This window comes from Phaseolus vulgaris, chromosome 1, assembly GCF_051622355.1.
Source record: "Phaseolus vulgaris cultivar YP4 chromosome 1, ASM5162235v1, whole genome shotgun sequence".
In the NCBI taxonomy this organism is placed as follows: Eukaryota; Viridiplantae; Streptophyta; class Magnoliopsida; order Fabales; family Fabaceae; genus Phaseolus; species Phaseolus vulgaris.
The window spans coordinates 10,192,816-10,204,292 of NC_143498.1; the positions used below are offsets into that span (position 1 = coordinate 10,192,816).

Sequence of the window (11,477 nt, forward strand, 5' to 3'; positions counted from 1 at the left end):
AATATAAATTCATGTCAACAAAATATGAGATAGACTAGTGAATGACAGATGCTATTGCAAATTTGCACATAGTAATGACAGATGTGATTTTGTCTGGCATTGTAGAGAAGAATATTACTTTGAAGAATATTTGGGACACGTTCCTCAAATTGTACGACGTTAAGTCACTTAATATAAGAATGTTCTTGAAGAGAAAAATCCATACTTTTCAATAGAGTGAATTTCTAGACCTTGAAGATCAAGTCACATTTTTAATTGATGTTTCCAAAACCTACATTGTAGATTGGATGGCACGAATTGTGTGTGCATGTCTAGGAAGATTTTTGATGTATTTTGGTTGTTTCTTCTTAACCATGCATTATGATCCAACTCTGCCCCAAGATTTTTTTTTTAAACAATTTGTTTTAAAATCTGCTTAGTTTTTCAACTTGTTGTCCGAGATATTAATTTGTTAAAAATTATCTTTATTGAAGTCCTTAAGACTATAATAATAAGTATTTTTAATTGATTGATTTATCATATCAACAAGTTAAAATCACTTTAGTTTTTCAACTGTTTTGTTTTTGTTCTCATCTAATCTATTTTATTTTGTGAAGATAAACTATGTTTTCAAAAAAATAATCTATTTCAAGTTGTTGATTTCTATTGTTAAGTGAAATCAACTTGTTATTTTGTGTTATGAACTTGTTGACTTTTAACTTTTTATGTTTTTTATATCATAATATTTTTCAACAATTAAATATGATTTTTCATAAAATTATTATAAAATATTTTATTTGTGACTTCAAAAAGTTGACAAACTTTAATCAAAAGGAATAGAGAGACTTTATTTTGAAATCTTGGAGAAACTCCTGTGTTCTTGGATATTTTTTTGTGTTTGTTGGAGAGACTTTTTTTTGCCATTAACAACATTGTTTTAACTGACACTTGTAATTAACGGTGTAAAAAGTATTTATCGAATAAAGGTCTATAAACAGGATATTTGTGTATTATTCTCAAAATTTGTGATATTAATGGATATGACTAAGTACATTTTTCTATGTCTTTTGTTAATTAACTTCATTTTGAGGTTGTTCATGCATTTTAGGTTATCTATAGTTCCTTTACTTTAGAATTACTTGTTTAAAAATGTGAGTTTATTTTCATCAAGTATACTTTTTTTTATTCTATTCATTAGTGCAGAAAAGGTTAAAAACGACAACTATTTTAACCGTAAAACGACGACTACCTAGGTGTTGTTGATCAGTGCACAGTCTTATGTTCCAGAGCAAAGAAGGCGACTACTTAGGCTCGCCTTCTTATATTCAAACAAAGAAGGAGACTATGGTAAAAGTTGCTGGTTTAGACTCTCCTAAAAGATCTAAAACGCAACTATGGTAAAAAACTGTCGTTTTAGACCCTCCTAAAAGCTCTAAAATGACGGCTTTTTACCATAGCCGCCGTTTTAGATGGGAATTTTTGTTTAGTTCATCCAGTTTAATGCTAATCCCATCTAAATTAACCAGTACCTATACAATTAAAACCCATCCCAGCCCAGATACACTTATTCAGAGAATCAAATTATATACATTGGTAAAAATGTATTACAAACATCTAATTCCTACACTATTGATTAGCTATTCTAGGGTTTTGATAAATCACTAATTTATACTAAGAAAAATCATGAAAAATTTCAGAATTTTCTGATTAGTGTAAGTATGGGAACTAAAACCTTAAAATACCTAAAAAATGACTAAATAATACTAAGAATTTAAAAGGTAATAGTAAATGGTGGATTTTTGGAATTTTTGGTGGACACAATATTCCCCTTCAGTTATTGGTCACGGGTTTCGTCTCCTCATTTCGAGCAACTTTCATTGTTTATGCGTCTCCATCCGACTTTTCTGTCAAAATTTATGACCATTTCATGTTTTTTCATATTACTTATTGACAATTCCAAATCTATCACTTTTTTCTTCAATCTGAAGACTCCTCCATCAAATATTTTACTAAATGAAGTTTCCACACAAAAAAAAATTGGATCAAATATCACTTTCTACCTATTTTTAATGAATTTTACAATGATTAAAAAATATAAAAAAAACACCACCAACCTTGTACGTGAAGGCGATGGTGAAGAGCAACAACGACGAAAACCAATAGAGGCACAAGGAAACCCTAAACAATGAAACAAAATAAGGATGCAGGAACGAATAAATAAGAGAAACAAAAAAAGAAACAAATAAGCAATGAAGAATGCAAAATGAGTGTGAGTGAATGAGAGAAACTTGCAAAGACCTCGAAGATGAAAAAGAAGTAGAGAGAGCATGAAGGCACAGAAGGAAGACAAGCACAAAGAAGAAGAAATACGAAAGTGGCGCGCTTTGAGTTAAGGTAAAAAATAAGTATAAGATGGCGACTATAGCCACCGTCTTAGACCAAAGTGCTTCGTCTAAGACGGCAGATTTACCACATAACCACTGTCTTAGACTCTTTTCATTACAAAAATACTACCACGTTTTAAGGATAGCGGTTGGCAGTATAAACGTTGTGAATTGCTTGTCGTTTAAGGGACTTTTTGCATTAGTGATTTTATATACAAAAAAATATGTGTTCCCAATGAATGTGATATTCTAACGAAATTGACATCAACGTTAATAGTTTACGACATGTTAAACCAATAAAAAAACAAATATAAGAGAATTAAGTCAAATCTATGAAAAAAAATAATAAATAACAAGATTTCAAAAAGTCAAATTTATTCCTTAAAAAAACTGTCGAATATAAGAGTTAAAAAATTTCACCAAAGAAAACCATACTTGGTATTAATAGCCAAATTAGCTTTTAAAATCTAAAATTTCACTTATAGATTTGCATTTACTCCATCTACTTCTAATCTTTCAAGAGATCTCAAAGTTGGTATAAAAAGCTTGAACCATAATAATGAATTCCATACTTTCAATTGGACAAATTCAATAGCGACCATAATCATGTAAAACTTAGCAAAAATTACATTAGCAATAGTGTTAAAAATAGTAAAAATACTAGTAAACTCATCATTTGAGCCTATTACAAAATAGAACAAAGATGAACAAAAGGGAACATAGATGAACAAAAGAGTAAACTGAAGACAAAGGATATGAGAATGAATATCTCTTCTTTCTTATTATTCAAATCAAAACAAATGGTCTGAATATATACAAGTAGTAAACTCATTATAGGGTTTAACTAAAGAAGGAAAGAATCAATAATTAAATACTAGAATCATAACACACAAAGATAAAATAAAGGTTATTCCCCTCTATAAAGAGAAATATCTGATAATTAGAAAAGACACCCAATTATTCTTCTCTACAAAGAGAAACAACTGATAATTAGAAAAGACTCTCAATTAATATTGGGATCCTTCTGTAACTCTGGTATCCGTATCCTTTAATACCCCGCCACAAGCTGGAGAGCAAATATTGATGAGACCCAGCTTGGAACAAATATTCTTAAAAGATTGAGGACTTAAAGCTTTGGTATAAATATCAACCAGTTGCTCTGTGGTGGAAATGGGAAGCAAATGGATGAGACCCTTCTTTAATTTTTCCCTGACCACGTGACAATCTATTTCTATATGTTTTGTATGCTCGTGAAATACTGGATTTGCTGCAATGTATCTTGCCGAGTCATTGTCACGGTATAAAAGAGATGGTTGCTCAAAAGGAACTTTGAAATCTTGAAGAAAATAAGTTAGCCATTGAATTTCACATGTAACAGTGGCCATTGCCCTGTATTCAGCTTCACAAGAACTCTTTGATATTGTTCCTTGCTTCTTTGATTTCCAAGATATGAGAGAATTCCCAAGATACACACTAAAACCAGTCATTGATTGTCTTGAATCACTGCAGGTGCCCCAATCACTATCACAAAAGGCTTTGAGATGAACAAAAGTAGTGGAAGAGAAAAATAGACCAAGACTTGAAGCCCCTTTGATATATCTAAGAATTCTAATCGCTGCATTATAGTGAACAATTGTAGGCTTAGCAAGAAACTGAGAAAGTTGTTGCACAAAAAATGTTATGTCAGGTCGGGTATTAGTGAGATACATAAACCTTCCAATCAATCTTCTGTAGGCTTGAATATCTGTGAAAGGAATACTTCCAGTAGAAGAGAATTTCTCATGATTATCAATAGGAGTGGGTGCAGGGTTGCAGGCTAAAAGACCTGCATCGGTTAATAATTCCAATGCATATTTCCTTTTATTTACCATTATTCCTGTCTTACTTCTTGCTACTTCTAGACCAAGAAAGTATCTTAAATTCCCAAGGCTTGTTTGATTCAAAAATCTCTTCTTTATCATTTCCTGCCAATATTATATCATCCACGTATACTAATAATGTTGTAAAAGATCCTTCAGAAGAATTAATGAACAAGGAATGATCATTCATAGATTGAGTATATCCCATAGAAAACAAAAATGATGATAGTTTGGCAAACCATTCCCTGTTGGCTTGCTTAAGGCCATACAAAGCCTTTTTTAGTTTACAAACTTTTCCTGGTGGAATAGAAGTCAATCCAGGAGGAGCAACCATGTATACATCTTCTTTCAAATCTCCATGTAAAAAGGCATTGTTTATGTCTAATTGTTTCAATTCCCAATTATAAATAGAAGCTAAAGAAAGAAGCAACCTTATGGTGGTCATCTTTGCTACCGGAGAGAAAGTATCGAGGTAGTCAATGCCTTCTGTTTGTGTATATCCCTTTGCCACTAACCTTGCTTTATACCTTTCAATTGTTCCATCAGCCTTATATTTTATTTTGAATACCCATTTGCAACCTATGACAGCTTTGTTCTGAGGCAGAAGAGCAGTCTCCCAAGTTTGATTTGACTCTAAAGCAGATATCTCACATTGTATAGCTTTTCTCCAACAGTCATGTTTCACAGCTTCAGAATAAGTGTTTGGCTCAACATGTGAAAAAAGAGACATAACAAAAGATTTGTAAGAAGGTGATAAATTGCTATAAGACAAAACAGAATTCAAAGGATATTTAACGCTTGAAGATGTACTGGAAACATTAAGATTACAATGATAATCCTTTAAATACTCAGGTGATTTTTTTATTCTTGTGCTCATTCGGACAGATGGATCTGATTCAGAACTTTGTTCTATATCATGATTTTCATTGAGGTTTTGGTCTATATGGGAATAATCTTCTTCTAAAACCTCAATTTGTGACTCACAATTATTATCACTGCTATTTTCAACATTATCACAAGGTGTATTATCACAATGTTCAAGAATGGCTTGTGATGGCTGACTTAAGACAGATTGATCTTCAGCAAACAAAATTTGATCATTAACGCCAGGACTGTTAGTTTCATTGCTAGTATCTTGAACCCTTTGGTATGGAAAAACATATTCATAAAAGACAACATCCCTATACACCAAAATTTCTCTTGATTGAATATTCAACAAAGTATATCCTTTTGTCCCCTGTTGAAAACCAATAAAAACACATTTTGATGCTCTTGGATCAAATTCTATTTGTTGATAAGGTGCTAGCATAACATAAAGAATCAAACACCTTTAATCCATTAAAATTTGCATCAGTTTTGAAAAGCATTTCACGAGGAGAAGAATAGTTTAAAACAGGTGTGGGAAGCATGTTTAAAATATGCGCAACATGTATCACAGAATATGACCAATAAATTTTGGGTAAATGAGATTGTATCATAAGAGCTCTTGCTACATCTAATAAATGACCATGTTTCCTTTCAACTATACTATTTTGTTGTGGAGTATGGACACATGATGTTTGATGTATTATTCCTTTACTGACAAAAAAATTAGTCATGAAAAATTCAGTTCCATTATCACTTCTTATTATTTTTATTGTTGTCTCAAACTGTGTTTGAACAAAAATAACAAAATTTTCCAAAACCTTAACAACTTCAGATTTTTGTTTCAAAAGAAAAATCCATGTGTACCTCGAATAGTCATCAACTATGGTCAAGAAATATTTATGACCATGGATTGATGGTATTGAGTATGGTCCCCAAATATCTACATGAATCAAATCAAAACATTTTTTTGATTTAGATGTACTAATAGGAAAAGAAAGTCTTTTTTGCTTTGCAAAATGACAAACATCACAAACAAAAGATTTGTTATATTTAACAAAAGGAAATTTATTCTTGATAACATCAATACATTTATTTGAAATATGACCTAATCGAAAATGCCAAAGGGTTTCTAGATCACTAGCACTGACATTAACAGTATTGATGGCGTGTGTACATTCAAGGGGTTTAATTTGAAATTTCTGGTAAGATGGGATCCTGAGTATATAAAGTCTATCTTGCGTCTTAGCGATTCCAATCATCTTCATAGTTATCTTGTCCTGAATGTGACAACCATTATAGTCAAAGGTAAGAATACAAGATAGTTTATCAATCAATTTTGCTACGGAAAGAAGATTAAAATTGAAGCAAGGAATGTACAAAACATTGTCTATGACATGATTTTGATTGAGAAAAACACTTCCAGAATAATTGGCAATGACTTGATTTCCATTTGGTAAATTGTCATAAATAGGATCAATTTGATGATACGAAGTGAAATAAGTTAAGAATGAACAAATGTGATCAGTAGCACCACTATCAATAATCCAAGAGCTAAAAGAAGAAATAAAATTATTACCTGTTGGATTGGAGGGATTGGAGGGAATAATAGAGACTTGATTAGAAGCATTGCCACTGGATTTGGTCTATTGTAAAAGAGTTAACAATGTTTGATACTGGTCAGGAGTAAAACTAATTTGTTGAGACTCCACTTCTGACTTTGAACCTTCATGATTCTGCTCATTATTATTGAAATTTGTATTCTGAAAAACTGCATTAGTAGTATGACTCTGATCATGATTCTGATTTTTAAACTTGAAATGAGGTGGAAAGCCATGCTTTTTATAGCATGTATCAATGGTATGCCCTGTCCTTCCACAATGACTACAAATTTTGGAAGTATATCCTCTTCAATTGCTTCCTCTTCCGTATCCAGCACCTCTGCCATAGGTTGTAGCATTGTTTTTATAACCTCCTTTCCTATTAGCAATCATTGCCTTGGATTGATCACCAAATATTTGCCTCTCTTGTTGTGTAACAAGAGAACAAACTTTATTCAAGGATGGCAAAGGTTCCATCAATAGAATTCGAGTTCTCACAGTCGAATAATTATCATTTAGCCCCCTTAGAAATTTAATAATCTGGTCTTATGTTTTATATTTAGAAACATTCACAAGAGTATTGCATTTAGAGGCACATGAAGAAGCGGATAGCGGGCAGAAAAGATCAAGTTCATCCCAAAGAATTTTTAACTGAGTGAAATAGTTTGTAACAGTCAACTCACCTTGTTTAAAAGAACAAATCACCTCCTGGATATCAGAAATATGAATCATGTCTCCTTGTGAGAATCTTTTCTTAAAATGATTCCATATGTCAAAGGCATTGTCCATACAGATGATGCTCTGAGCGATGGATTGAGAAACAGCCTTGAGAATCCACGAAACAACCAACATATTGGCTCTCTGCCATGTTGGAAACAATGATTTGGTACTGTTGGGAGCTTCTATAGTTCCGTCAATGAAACCTATTTTGTTCTTTGAAATTAGGCTCATTTGAAACGAACGAGACCAATGATGATAATTTGGTCCCTCAAGAATAATAGGGACAATAAGAAAGGAAGGATTATTTGATGAAGTAACATGGTAAGGTGAACTAAAATCTTGTGAGGGATCATCAACTTCACCCATGAATAAATGTAGCAAGCATAGCTCTGATACCATATTACAAAATAGAACAGAGATGAACAAAAGAGTAAACTGAAGACAAAGGATATGAAAATGAATATCTCTTCTTTCTTTTCTTATTATTCAAATCAAAACAAAATGGTTTGAATATATACAAGTAGTACACTCATTATAGGGTTTAACTAAAGAAGGAAATAATCAATAATTAAATACTAGAATCATAACACACAAAGATAAAATAAAGGTTATTCCCCTCTATAAAGAGAAACAACTGATCATTATAAAAGACTCCCAATTAATATTAGGATCTTTCTATAACTCTGGTATCCGTATCCTTTAATAGAGCCTCTAAAAGTACCAACACTAATAGAAAGACCTTGACAACCCCTAGAAAAGTAACAAACTAGCTCTAGAAAGGATTTCAATTTTATTAATTTTTTCTATTTTATATAACTAGCTTCCTTGGTTGTCTCGTAAATTTGAGTTTTTATTTTGTAATTAGATTTGTTCGAGTGTTTCCCAGCTATCATATAAAGTGTATTAAGTTACAATTTCTTAAGTATTGGAAACCAATGGGAATATACCTAAATCCAATAACGATTCAAACAACAATATTGCAATTAAAATTAAAGAAAAAGTAAAAACATTATAAAACATCTACAACGTCTTCATCTTGGGTAATCGTCATCCAAACATTTTCACTTGTGGCTTCAAGTTTTATTCATGACCAACATGTTTTCTTGATTACCAAAATAACCTTGAATCACCTTCCTTCTAGTTCTTGATTACCAAATGAACCTTGAAACAGACGACAATATTAACAAACTAATTTATTCATTTATTTCAATATAGTTTCTAACACTACAAAATACATTTACAGATCTCTAGATGTTATAGATTTCATCATATTTCATAAAATAATGGACTATATTTTTTCTACAAATTAAACATTAATTTTTTTCAGGTGTAAATCATTCTTGAATCACTTCCAACTGCAAAGGTCGTCTTGTGGAACTGAGTCCCTTAGCTGTAGAGGAAGTTGTTGAGTGAAATGGATTAGGAGGCACAGCAAACTGGTTTTCCTCTTCAGTTTGTAGCATGTGTATCACAGATTTTATGGATGGACGGTTCACTGGCTCCCACTGAATGCACCAAAGCCCAATAATTGCTAGTTTCTTTGCAATCTTAACATCACCTTCATCCTCAACATGGATATGTACATCTCCATCAACCAGGTTATGGATCCTATCCGGGTATAGAACATGGAAATTTTGTGGAGAAGACATGTCCACATTCTTTCTCCCACCAACCATTTCTAACAACAACATTCCATAACTGTAAATATCGGATTTGTAAGACACGTTCCAAAAGTTTCTGGAGAAGACTTCAGGTGCAATGTATCCCAAAGTTCCTCTAGCAGTTGTCATGGACACCAAACTGGGATTCTTTGAACACAATTTTGCTAAGCCAAAATCCGAGATTTTTGGAGTGAAGTTGTCATCAAGTAACACGTTGTGAGGATTTATGTCAAAGTGAATAATGGGACGATTGCAACCTTGATGAAGATACTCAATCCCTTTAGCTATACCAAGAGCAACGTGTTGAAGCTTCTCCCATCCAAGGAAATGGTCCTTGTCTTCTGGTGGAAATATGAAGCTTTGTAAGGAACCGTTTGGAAAGAAATTGTAGACAAGAGCACGATGGAGTCCATCTGCACAGAAGCCAAGCAAACGCACCACGTTGATGTGATGGAATTTGCCCATAATTCCCACTTCATTGATGAACTCATTCCCCTCTCCCTCTGTACTGTAGAGGATCTTCACAGCCACCGAAATCTCACTCGAAAGTTTTCCTCTGAACACAGCCCCATGAGCTCCTTCCCCTAGCTTTTCCTTGAAGCCATTGGTAATTCTTTTCAGGTCAGCGTAGGTGAATCTTGCAGGCTTTTCTGCCCTGTAGTCCTCTAAAAACTTGTCCACTCTTTCTTGGTCTTCTTGCTTTTTCCTAAAATAGAGGATGCTCTTGAAGACAGCAATGACCAGCAGCCCCAAAAGGATCGAACCTAGAATAGCGGTTGGAGACTTCATTAAAAAAAGAAATATTTATGTACTTGTTTCAGTCTTTACACTTAAACATTACTTGTTTCAATTCATACGCTTATACTTTTTAATGCCATTCAATTGTTGACATCCTAAATTGTAGGAATAAGGAGTTGAATTATATTAATAAGCGAATGTGATGTTACCTGTAGAAGCAAAAGTAAAAGATTTAGGAACGTGAATTCTCTTCCGTTTGCATTCAAAACAATCGATGTCTCCTGTGGTGTTGTTGGTCTTCCATGTACATCTCTTGCCTTTTCTTTTGCACTCAGCACAATTTGGTTTGGACCATCTCAAATACAAGATACCCCGGTTGAAGGATACGATTGGCCCAGTGAGGTCGAACATCTTGGTACAGGATGTTAGATCCAATTGAGAACACTTTGAAAAGAATAAGAAATGTAAATCGTGTTGGGTATGAAGTCAAGACCAATTGGGTTGGGCTGACAAGACACCATGTACACAGTTGAAGCGCAGGTGAACATTGTTTCGTGACTTCAAGTGGGAGATTGTTAGGTATGAAGTCAGAACCAATTGGGTTGGGCTGAGTAGACACCATGTTTTAGTGAGTGGGCTTAATCGTTGTGTCCCTTTATTATCTCTATTTATCTCTATTTAAAGAGATCATTGTACTTGTAATTGGTGTGAAACAAGATATAATGAAAACCTAATAGTTGCCCGGGTGGATGTAGGTTGCAGTTGGCGACCGAACCACGTTAAATCATGTGTTATTTATTTGCTACAGTTGATTTGTGATTGTGTGTATTGCTTCCGCGTGCATTTTTCCCATCAGTGGATTCAAGAGCCTTGGTTCGATTACACACTAGAGATCCGATCAGCAGAAATTAATCAACGAGACGTGAAAATTGCGGCTGCAGTAGCGTCCCAAACTTAGGGTTTCGCAGAGGCGGCAACAACGTTCCAAAGTTAGGGTTTTGCAGAGGCGGCAACAACATCCCAAAGCTAGAGTTTCGCACGGGCGGCAACGACATCCCAAAGTTAGGGTTGCATGTGCGTTCTGCACGTGTGCTGGTCTGAGACGACATGGATTGCAGTGCGACGGCGGTGACCAGACGGTGGTTGTGCGGAGCGTGAACAGCGACGGTGCGTGTTCTGGCAGCTGCGGTCCAGTGTGGCGGAGCGCCGGTGCATTGGGGACTGCGACCAGGTCTATTGGTGACTGATTTTGGGTGATGCAATTATTGTGGTCTTAATTTAAAAAAAAAAGATTGCCAAAATCTGAAATTAGTTGTACCGAGTATCTCGTCTAGTCATTTGAGATGGTAGAAGAAGGGAAGTTCCGAATTGAAAATTCGATGGTACAAATTTCAGTTGGTGGAAAATGCAAATTGAGGATTTACGAGTTCAGTTACTGAGCACATCAATAAAACGAATTCGATCTTAGTCAGACTTATGTCATTGGGCATTAAGTTCGATGATGAAGTTCAAGCTTTACTACAGCTATTATCTTTGCCTGACAGTTGGTTCGGAATGGTTACAGTAGTTACCAGTTCAGCGGGATCCGATGGATTCACTTTTGAGAAGATTCGTGATCTCATTCTTGACGAGGATGTCCGAAGAAGGAGTTCTGGGGAATTATCTAGTGAA

General features: G+C 34.1%; 1 pseudogene across 1 annotated transcript; it reads right to left on the minus strand.

Moving 5' to 3' along the window:
- Window positions 1-8,587: 8,587 nt before the first annotated feature.
- On the minus strand, window positions 8,588-9,977 carry LOC137815482 (rust resistance kinase Lr10 pseudogene; annotated as a pseudogene). The gene has a single exon (XR_016519419.1). The product of XR_016519419.1 is annotated as a rust resistance kinase Lr10 pseudogene (transcript).
- Between the last annotated feature and the right edge of the window lie 1,500 nt (window positions 9,978-11,477).